At 45.8% G+C, this 10,212-nt stretch overlaps 1 long non-coding RNA gene across 1 annotated transcript in view; it reads left to right on the top strand.

The window, feature by feature from the left end:
• LOC112549175 overlaps nucleotides 1–9,918 on the top strand; it is a 22,251-nt gene extending 12,333 nt beyond the window's left edge. The window contains exon 3 of the long non-coding RNA XR_003092513.1: nucleotides 9,686–9,918. This is a non-coding gene — a long non-coding RNA (uncharacterized LOC112549175). The remainder of the gene's footprint in view (nucleotides 1–9,685) is intronic.
• Nucleotides 9,919–10,212: the final 294 nt, after the last annotated feature.

The raw sequence follows: 10,212 nt of genomic DNA, 5'->3' as shown, positions 1-10,212 counted from the left end.
CTGCAGCCAGCAGCCCTGGCACGCGGGTCGGGGAATGCAGGCCGGCGGACTAGAATTAGGCACGGACGCGTAGCGGTTGATTAAAGATTATTTTACTTACACCGTAGATGGTCGTGGTGCAGGCAGGAAAACTTGCTTGAGTTGCAGTTACAGATAGGAAAGAAGAGCGGACAAGAGTTCTAATCTTGCGAACTCTAGCCCAATCCGGTTGAAGGCTCTAAAACCGCGAGCCCATTGTGTCAACCGAAGAAAACAACTCGGAGAAGAGCTCTGGATACACTCACACGAAGTTTGCTAGGCTTCGTGGAACTTGTGCACGGGGAAGGGGTTCATCGAGGGATCGTTCGGCGACGGGGAGAGGCCAGAGGTTGATCAGACCCCTATAGCCTTCTTAAGGTACACTCTGGGTCCGTTAGGCTCCGCAGAGCTTAGAGTTCTTCATGAAACGTGAAGTCCTCCTCCTCCAGATGGTTGTGGAGTCCTCCAACTTGGGCGGAAATCGCTCAAGCCTCTTATACGGCTAGCAAGCCAATCTCTAGCCGCCACGTGGGAATAATTTAGAACTGGCCAGTAGTGGGACACAAATTTGCATGTGGGTGGCGGGAACTTCTTTGCACCGGGGTTTTCTCTTTGCAACTGAGAAATGCACCTTGCAAAGAAAGCTCCTCTTGGCAGGAAATAATTTAGCAGTGCCGAAGCGCGCGCACACAAAATCACACCCTTGGATTGTGACAGTCCTCAGCCTAAAAAGATTGGGAACCCCTGATCTAGTCCAACTCCCTGCACAAAGCAAGACCATCTCCAACTAGATCACCCAGGCAGGGCTTTGTGTAGGCTGGTCCTAAAAACCTCCAAAGATGGAGAATCCACCACCCTTCTAGGTAACCTGTTCCAGTGCTTTGCTACCCCCCTAGTGAGAAAGTTTTTCCTAACTTTTAACCTAAACTGCCCTTGCTGCAACTTGAGCCCATTGCTCCTTGTTCCGTCATCTGCCACCCCTGAAAACAGTCTAGCTCCACCCTTCAGCTAGTTGAAGGCTGATATTAAATCCCCTCTCAGTCTTCTCATCTACAGGCTAAATAATCCCAGTTCCTTCAGCCTCTCTTCATAAGTCATATTCCCCAGCCCCGTAACCATTTTCGTTGCCCTCCACTGGACTGTCTCTAATTTGTCCACATCCTCTCTAGTGGGAGGCCCAAAACTGGACATAATACTCCAGATGTGGCCTCACCAGTACCAAATGGAGGGAAAGAATCACTTCACTCAGTCTTCTGGCAATGCTTCTGCTAACGCTGTCCAGTATGCTGTTAGCCTTCTTTGCAGCAAGGGCATATGAAGAGAAGCCTGAGGAGGGATTTGATAACAAGTCTTGAAATACCTGAATGTTCTATTGCACTTATTTATACTCCATGAATGTACAAGGGGGAAAAAGATACATTTCTACATAGGAACTTACTGAAAAATGTAAGAGTAATCTTAATTATATATTCTAGATTCTTCCTTCCCTATATGAACGAGAGCACACCACTCTCCATTGTAATGACAAGGTGGTGGTGAATAAATAATTGCCTTTTACATTCAGTGCAGCTCTCTCTTGCAAGTACAGGAGCATGAAGACAAAAACACAAACAAAAATTGTATATAACCTAATGTGAGTAAGAGACTGATCAGATCACAGTCTAGGTATTGGCCCATACTGTCCAAGTATGAAGTAACTCATTAAATACTACCAGAAAGTTTGTAAATCCATTTCAACAAAATTCAGATGTTGAGCATGAAGACTTTGGAAAGTTTCAGGTTTCATAAGGTTTGTGGGTTTTGCTCTTTAAATAACAGGCAAGACCTAGCTACAAATATATACTGCTGTTTCAGTAGGTTTCTGAACAAAGAATACTCAGGACTATTAAGATGCTTGCAAAATATTTAAAAAGATACTGCCCAATTTCAATATAAGTGGACATGGCAAATAAGCCAATGGTAAGCAAAAGTTCAGCAGAACTGCCAGTGAAAATACCATGCATGTAATACAGCTGCAGCAACCAATTATCATAGTACCAGCAAGTTACATAATCCTATTTGTACTGTAAGTCAGTGGTTCTCAACCTTTTTTGTACCAGAACCGATCTGTAAACATCAATGTACACTCCTGACCCAGTGCCCCTTATTCCCGACCCACTGCCCCCAGGCCCAGCCCCCCAGTGTGTGGGGCAGGGGGAGGCCCCAAGCAGCCCCTTGCAGGCTGGAGATGTGCCAGCTTGCAAAGGAAAAGCCACCATTTCCCACTTTTTCTCTTTTAAAGGAGAGTCTGTTTCTTAAAAGTTTGTTGAACCATTTTTAAAGTTTGTTCCCAACACTTTTCAGTTGCAACCCATGGGTTGAGAAATACTGCTGCAAGTGATCTTAACAATGAGGCATTCATGATCTACTCCTCTTACTCTAATGTAACAGGACAATTTTTTAAAAGTCACAAATGCACTATATCATTAAAGATACACCATATTAAAAATGAAAGCTGAAAAATGGATCGTGTTTTTTTCTGGAGAGAATGTCTTGTAGCCATCACCAAAGCATCTGGATCAGTGTTTTATTGTCTGGTGTTGCTGTATTAGCAACCTTTTCCTGTTCTGGAGCATCAGGATCACTTACTGTACAAACAGTATTATGAAACTCACTGGTACTGCCATAAGTGAGTTACTACAGTTGTATCAAATACTATTTTTACTTTAAGGACTGCTGAATTTCTGCTTTAAAGTGGCTTATATGTCATCTCCCTAACATGTTCACTATAAATTGCACTGGACAAGACCAAGAACTGTGTATGAAGTAGTGTTCCAGGTTTCCCTGAAATATTTCAGTAGTTGTAGTAAGATTTTTTTCTCTCTTATGAAAACTAACCAAAACAAAACAAAAACCCACAACATGACTATTTGTGACTATTGGATTGTGCTCTTTCTTAAGAATCTCTCTCTGTAGATAAGTTTAGGTTTGACTTGAAATTACAAACAACATTGCTGACATGATCTATAGTAGGGTGGACTGCTTCCCTAAAAGCTAATAGGCAATTTACAGTCCAAGATTTCAAGCTAGCTTTATTTGGAGCCAGAACATGAATTGTTGCTTGAGTCTCTGGAAAGCCTTTCCATCTTGCAGCAAGATGCTAAGGATACTACATGACTGATAATATTCCCTCTTTTGAAAAAGGCTAAAAATGTAGCTTATATGAGGGCATTTAGAATGGCTATCAATTACAATGACCCACAGTAGTCCAGCATAGTTTATGTTAAATTTTCTACCATAGAAAAGGGTTATTGGGGATGGAGCATGTTTAGGTACATGTTGTATTTACTAGTGTAACCTGGGCAGTACTCCAAAAGGTACCCCCTCTCCAACTGAAGGGATTAAAGCAGGTGCACAAGCGCTGTGGGAGGTGTAGGGACTCTCCTCCCCCTTTAGAGCAGAGCCAGACCACCACTGGGGACTTAATGATATACCTTTTAATGAGAGAACAATACTGGGAACATAACAGGCATAATCAGGGGGTATAGTGGACACTACAATGCCCCAAGGGGGCAGGATTCAACAAAGGTTAGACACTCACAATCATTGACAAAAGACAGGGTTAACAAAATATAAAACACAAACAGCAGAGCAAACAATACTGGTTGGGGGAAATATAAAAAGGCACAAAATACAAAATGTCAAAGGACAAGAAAATATAGGGCCTAGGTACCTGGAAGGGGAGAAAGGGGGAAAACACAACGGTCCCTTTCCACTGCAAGAGGAATTTCTCCTTGTTAGCTCACTCACCCCAAGTCACCAAAGCTGGGACTTAAACTCAGATTTTGCAGGTGGTAGGCAGAAATGCTGCCACACAGCCACCAGTGCTAGTACTGCTCCAAGCTGCTAGGGGTCTTGACCTTCCTGGAGCCCCAGCCTCACGTGGAGCTGCCTGGCCTCTGACTGGAGGAGCTGGAAGCAGAGCTGGGAACCTCTCAGGTTGCTGCTCAGATCCTTGCTGGAGCGGGAAAGCCTGTCCTGCTGGCCACAGCCTCTCGTAGGGGATCCTGGAGCCCAGCAGGAAGCCTCTCCTGCTGGCCACATGCCGTGTTGCTGAGGGTCCAACTGCTGCCTGCAGGTCCTGCTCCTTCAGGCTCTTCTGGGGCAACTGCTTCCACCCCCCTGGCCCAGCTCTTGCCAGCTCTTTGAAGCTCCTTCCTCGTGGTCCCTCGCTGGTCTCTCCTGAGTCAGCCATGCTGCCCCTTTTATCCCCTTCCAGGTGACCCATTCTTTTACCCCTTCAAAACCCCTGGGCCAAATCATTACCAGATTGGTGAGGAAAGAATCCAAAGTCCTCCAATCATCTTTTACCCCTTCAAAACCCCTGGGCCAAATCATTACCAGATTGGTGAGGAAAGGGAATCCCAAGTCCTCCAATCATCTTTTGCCCTTTCAAAACCCCTGGGCTAAGTCACTGCCAGCTAGCCCGTCACACCAGCACAACCATAACATTGTTTTGCTTCTTCCCTTATTTGTGTTTCAATCCCGTCCCGTCACACTTTTCACAGGGTGTTTTCAAAAGCCTTATTATTCTCAGAGTATGCATGATCCAAGTTTCATAGGAATAACCAGTCGTGCTTGTTACAGTTGTCTTGTCAACCTTCACGTACATTTAGGTTTGTTTTTTTGGTTTTGGGGTTTTTTTTGCGGGGGGGGTGGTAAGCACAGAAAGCTAGAAATTGTTTGCATGAATATATTCATCCACGCATCCTAATGTTGATACACTTTCACCAGCTCTATCATTTTTTTTCTGTTAGATCTTGGCATTTGTCACTTACAAGGGTTCTGTTTGTGTCATAAAATGCAATGATTATTTCTAGTTTCACTTCAGTAGTCCTACCTATTGCTTCCAGGGCCCAAGCATCATTTCTTTGGGTCCAGTACAAACTTGTAAGGCGGCCCCCCTCCACCCCCCCTCCGCACACACACACCATCCCACATGCATAAAATCTCATGAATCATGAAAGAAAATTTTCTATTTTAATTCTGAAATTACATTCTACATTGCTGACTAGTTTGTAACTTTTTGGTTGTTGGTCTTAATAATGGTATTATCTAGTTGATGTTTTGATTGTTTTGTTCTAGTAGACCAACATGGCTGCAAACATTTTAGAAATAGACCAATTCACTTTAAAGCTTTATTTTTCTGGCCTTTTTCATTGCAAAATCATGAATTCTCTCCCCAAAGTCAATTTCTCTTGGAAGTTCACACTCAAACAAAATAGCAAGGTGGCTTAACCACTCTTGTCCCATAGTCGAACACGTGCAGTTTTTGATGAGTGCTAGCTTGCTGAAACTTCTTTCAGCTTCTGCTACTGTCACTGGCAGTGTGCAAAAGAACCGTATGGCTATGCACACTTCACTGAAAATTAGTTGCAGTTGTTTTTCGTAAATCTCATTTAATAAGGTAAGTGGGGGTAGTTCATACTCTTTTCCAAAAGTAGATTTGAAGATTTTTTTCAGATGCAACATTTCACAAGGAAAATTCTCAGAAAGATCTGTAGGATACCTGTGAAGTAGACACTTAGAAGCTTCGTCCAGTTCCTCAGGCTGTGGTGTCGCATATTTTAGGAATGAACGGAATGTAAAACAATTATCATTGGTTGGTTTGAATCTGCGCTCCAATCCATAGATAATGTTGTCCAAAGTTGCATCAAGAACATTCCTTCTGAATAAAGATTCTGGATCATTTTCAGAGATGGTAGAACATGACTCCTCAGCTGTCATCATGAAATCTTTTCCACTTCTTGCCTCTCTTTTTTGGTAATTGTGGCAAAATTCCCATGCCTTCTGCTACAAGACATGCTCCCTGTAGAATTTTGGGCCACTGATCTCTAAGTTGTTTTACTTCTTCAATAATACCAGCAACAAGAGCTGCCTCTGATTCAAGAGAGATTCTCCTGGCTTGTAAAATCTTTTTTATGTCATCAATACTTGAAAAAACCTTGTGCCAGAAGCTAGCCAACCATTGGCCATGCATAGGGGGTGCACATGGGTGCACGTGCACCCCCGGAGATCGGCTGGAGCTTCCAGGGGGTGCACAGCTGCGAAACTGGAAGTGCCGCTGGAAGTACACTTCTGGTTTTGTGGCTGGCTCGGTGATCAGCTGCTAGCCCCCACCCCAGCAGTCTGATGTCCTTGGAATGCTAAACCTCTTGAAGCAAGATATAAGGTAACATCCAACAATCTTTCCAATATTTCTTTTCATCTTGCTGTTTCTGTTAATATTTGTTTTTGAACCCATGGGCGACTGGCATGTGCCTCCCCAGCAGCCAGTCAGCAACCATCTCCCTGGCTGGCGCTCACAGGGGGAAGCCAGTCGCCTAAGTGGGGAGCGCTGGCTGTGAGGGGGTGCACCAGCACTCTCAGGGGGTGCACATGCACCCCCTATGCATCGCCACTGTTTGAACCTCACTGTCCACTCCATGTCCACCTGACAATGACTGCTGTAATTCCTTCCGCTGGCAGTAGCAAGTTTTATGTTCTATGCTCTTTTCATATTCAGGAAGTTTATTATATAGCTTTTGCAATGTTTTCCACATTTGGTGAATACCCTTCACTTTTTGCCAGCATACTGCATTGTTTTCATCTCCCTTCAGAAAGTAACCGACATGGAAAGCAATGCAGTGCTTGATTGGTAGGACTCCAAACAAGCCAGTCTCTTGGTAGCTGTTCTTCATTGCAAGTCTTACATTTGAGAGGAAATTCAGGAAACTTATACCCATCAAGAGCTTTTGGAATTGACTTTGCTAACTTCCACATTTCTTCAAAAGTGAGGACACCAGATAGAACAAATTTTTGACGGACAGAATCTGTTATCAGTTTAGGCCACATGCCTGGGTCTTTGAAAAAGCATGAATCAGATAGTGTAGTACTACATTCTCCTGTTTTTTGTAAGCCTTCTTCTGAATGTAGTGGTGAACTGCTAATGTTGATATTACCCGACTGTCTTTTGAAAGCATTAGACTGGAGTCATGTGATGCATCTGGCAGCTTTTCTTCATCATCAGTTGCCACAGACACAGTCTCTATATTAAAATCATTTCCATCTTGCTTTTGTTCATCTACTTCCCTAGTTAGTATATTGCCTGAGCCAGACTGCAGAAAGGCCTTGTCTGTTTTGAAAAACCGGAGGATTGATTGGTGTCCTTTAGCTTCGTTTAGTTCCCTTTGTTTTACCTCCTTACATTTCTGGCTGCCTGATTCGTATTTCTAGCCAGACATGGTGTCAGTGTTGGTGTGAGAAGGAAATGTCCTTTCCTTCCAGGCAGTAGCCCTATCCCTGTTTCGGTTCTTCTCTGTGCAATGTTTAGACCACCAGGCCTAGCTCATTACTCACTTTTGGGCCTGTAAATCCTACCAGCAACACTGTGGTTTCCACTGTCCCTGGGATCAATGTCCCCGTTTATATGGTGCTTTGTCCCTCCCCTCCCCATCTATATGCACAAGGGACTTGTAGTTCCTGAGAGAGCATGTCACACAGGGAAGCATAAATCCCTCTAACTACAAGTCATTGGCAACGCATAGGGGGTGCACGCAGGTGCACGTGCACCCCCTGAGCTTGGTGGTGCACCCCCTGCAAAAAGTGCCACCAAAACTGCTGGCAGTGCCTGCAGGTGGTCGCTTCTCACCACCCCCACCCAGCCCGACACTGACGGCTGGCACTGACTGCAGGCGGTCCCCAATTGTCACCGGCCATTGACAATGTTGCCAGCGGCATCTGCAGGTGGTCGCTGACCGCCAGTCTGTGCTTGCAACCCCCCACCATCTGACCCCACCGCCAGGCTTGGTTCTTCCAGGCTGAGCACTCCCTGGTCCTCTGGAGGTCCCCTTGCGAGCTCCAGTTTGTCTGAGGGGATGGATCCGCCACTGCATGACTCCCTCTGCTGTCTTCCAACGCATGCCCTTCTCTCCCCTTTCCCCCCGCCCCGAGGCAGGAAATACCTCTGTTTAAAGGAGCTCTCCCAGCCAGTCAGGAATCTGGGATTTTTTCCGGGCTTGCTGATGGATCATTTTGTTTGCAAGCCTCTTACCCATGGCTTCCCTCTTTCAAGATGTCCCCACTGAGGCAGGTTGTCTTTTGCCCTTAGTAGAGCATCCCCAGAGGGACAAAATGCACTGCTCTCTATCGTGCTTTAGAAGGGACAAACCTCTGCTGCTTCGATCTACACTGTGTCCAGCATGGAGCACTCCTCTCCAAGACATGTGCACTTTAATGCTCATTACACCCATCTCAGACTAAACAAAATAGCAAAATATCAACAATGCCCCCTCTCCCCCTCCTCTTCTGTCCAGGTCAAGGGTTTCACCACAGTGCTTTATTGTTGCTTTTCTTCTTAACTTCCCTCCCTCCCTAGCATCATCTCTCTGGGAGCTTTTAACTTCCTCTTGATCTAGCCAGTCATCCACACCAGCTGGCCCAGAGCTCCACATCAGTCTTGGTCCCACCCTGGGCTCTCTAGCCCCATCCATCTCAGCCTCTCCTTGGCACCTGGGCTCTTGAGCCTCTTCTATGCCTCTCTTTGGGCACTGTGCTCTGCAGCCCCATCCATCTTGGCCACTTCTAGGTCCTGGACCAGGGGTGGTCAAAATGCAGCCTGTGGGCCAGATGCAGTCTTCCAGGCCATTCTAACCGGCCCACAGGTCCCCTAAAAAAATTAGAAAATCAATATGCAGCTGTCCCTGGCTGCCTGGCATGTGGCTCTTGATGGCTTGCCAAAACTCAGTAAGAGGCCCTCAGCCCAAAGCAATTTCCCATCCCTGTCCTGGACTCTCTAAACCAGGGTCAGCAACCCCCAGCATGCATGCCAAGCATAGCACGCAAGGCCATTTTGCTCGGCACACCACTACCAGCCCGGGCTCTAAGCAGCTGCTGCCAGCCACAGAGCCCAGGCTGCTCCCAGCAGGTGGCTAGGAGGCTGCAAGCCCTGCTGCAAGCAGACCAGGCTCCCTGGGCCACCTGCAGGTGGGAGACTGCAAACAGCTGCTCCGGGCTCCAGCATGTCAGCACTCCGGCACCTTTCAAGGTAGACATTGTGGGTTTTTTGGCACTCCGGCCAAAAAATGTTGCCTACCCCTACTCTAACCCCTTCTTTGGCCTTACTCCCAGGCCTCTTGCTCTGCTCCTGGCCCTGCTGGGACCTCCTCCTCCCCATAGTTCCCCCTGAACCACCAATTTCTGAGATTTCCACCTCCCCTTTGTTGGGTAGCAGAGGCTTCTGGGCTCAGCTTAATAGTACCAGCGCTTGGCAAGACACCGATGTATGTATTTGCTGCACACTTATTCTTAACTGCAATCAGCTGCAACCCAGCAGAGATTTGACAGACAGTTCACCCTGACTGTGACCCATCCTTGGCAAAGGGAAAGATCTTGGAATACCCTGGTTGGATGACCAAAATCAAAACAGGAATTGGGCCAACTAAAATAAGGAATTTGGCTTGGGAGAAAAGGGAAATTTAGCAATAGCAAAACTAACCTAAGAATAAAAAGGTATCAGCTACTAGAAAATTCCAGTTACAGATAATCATATACGGCAAGCAGAAATAGGCTTATTAATATGTATTGTAGGAAAGAGCTTATGTTGGTGTATTAATGATAACACAGTAATGATAAGGTATATAAACGACAGGAATTGGAACCCCTACTCAGAACACTCTGAAGAAAGCCTGAAGAGATCCTGTCATCAGTCCAAGATCCTGTCTTAACATCAGACGTAGGAACCAGGAGACCCGGACAAGATTTCAAGGCCTGATCAACCAGTAAAGCTGCGTTTACAATATTTCGGGGTGGTGAGCATCTGCCTTGACTAGCTACAAACCTAACATTTTTAACTGCTACTCCAATTTTAATTAGAATTGTATCTGTTAGGGTTCAATAAACTTGCTTTTAGTTTAGGATAATTGTGTCTTAGTCTCTTTGCCTGGTATAAGACCAATTATAGCATCATAGGGATGCAAAACTTTAGTCCCACCCTAGACCACTGGTGTTACCCTAGCCCTAGGGCTGTATTATCTACAGGCTTTCTAGATGTCAGTTAGGAGTCTCTCTTTGCAGTCTGCTCAGGAGCTCTTCTCACATCAGCCTCCAGGACCAAACTCCCTGCCCAGATCAGGACCTGGGCTTATATACAGCCTAAGCCTGGCCATTTGTGGTCAA

Source organism: Alligator sinensis, unplaced genomic scaffold (assembly GCF_000455745.1).
Source record: "Alligator sinensis unplaced genomic scaffold, ASM45574v1 scaffold59_1, whole genome shotgun sequence".
Taxonomy (NCBI): Eukaryota; Metazoa; Chordata; order Crocodylia; family Alligatoridae; genus Alligator; species Alligator sinensis.
The sequence above is the reverse complement of the archived record's forward strand: the minus strand, read 5'-3'. Positions and strand labels throughout refer to the sequence as shown.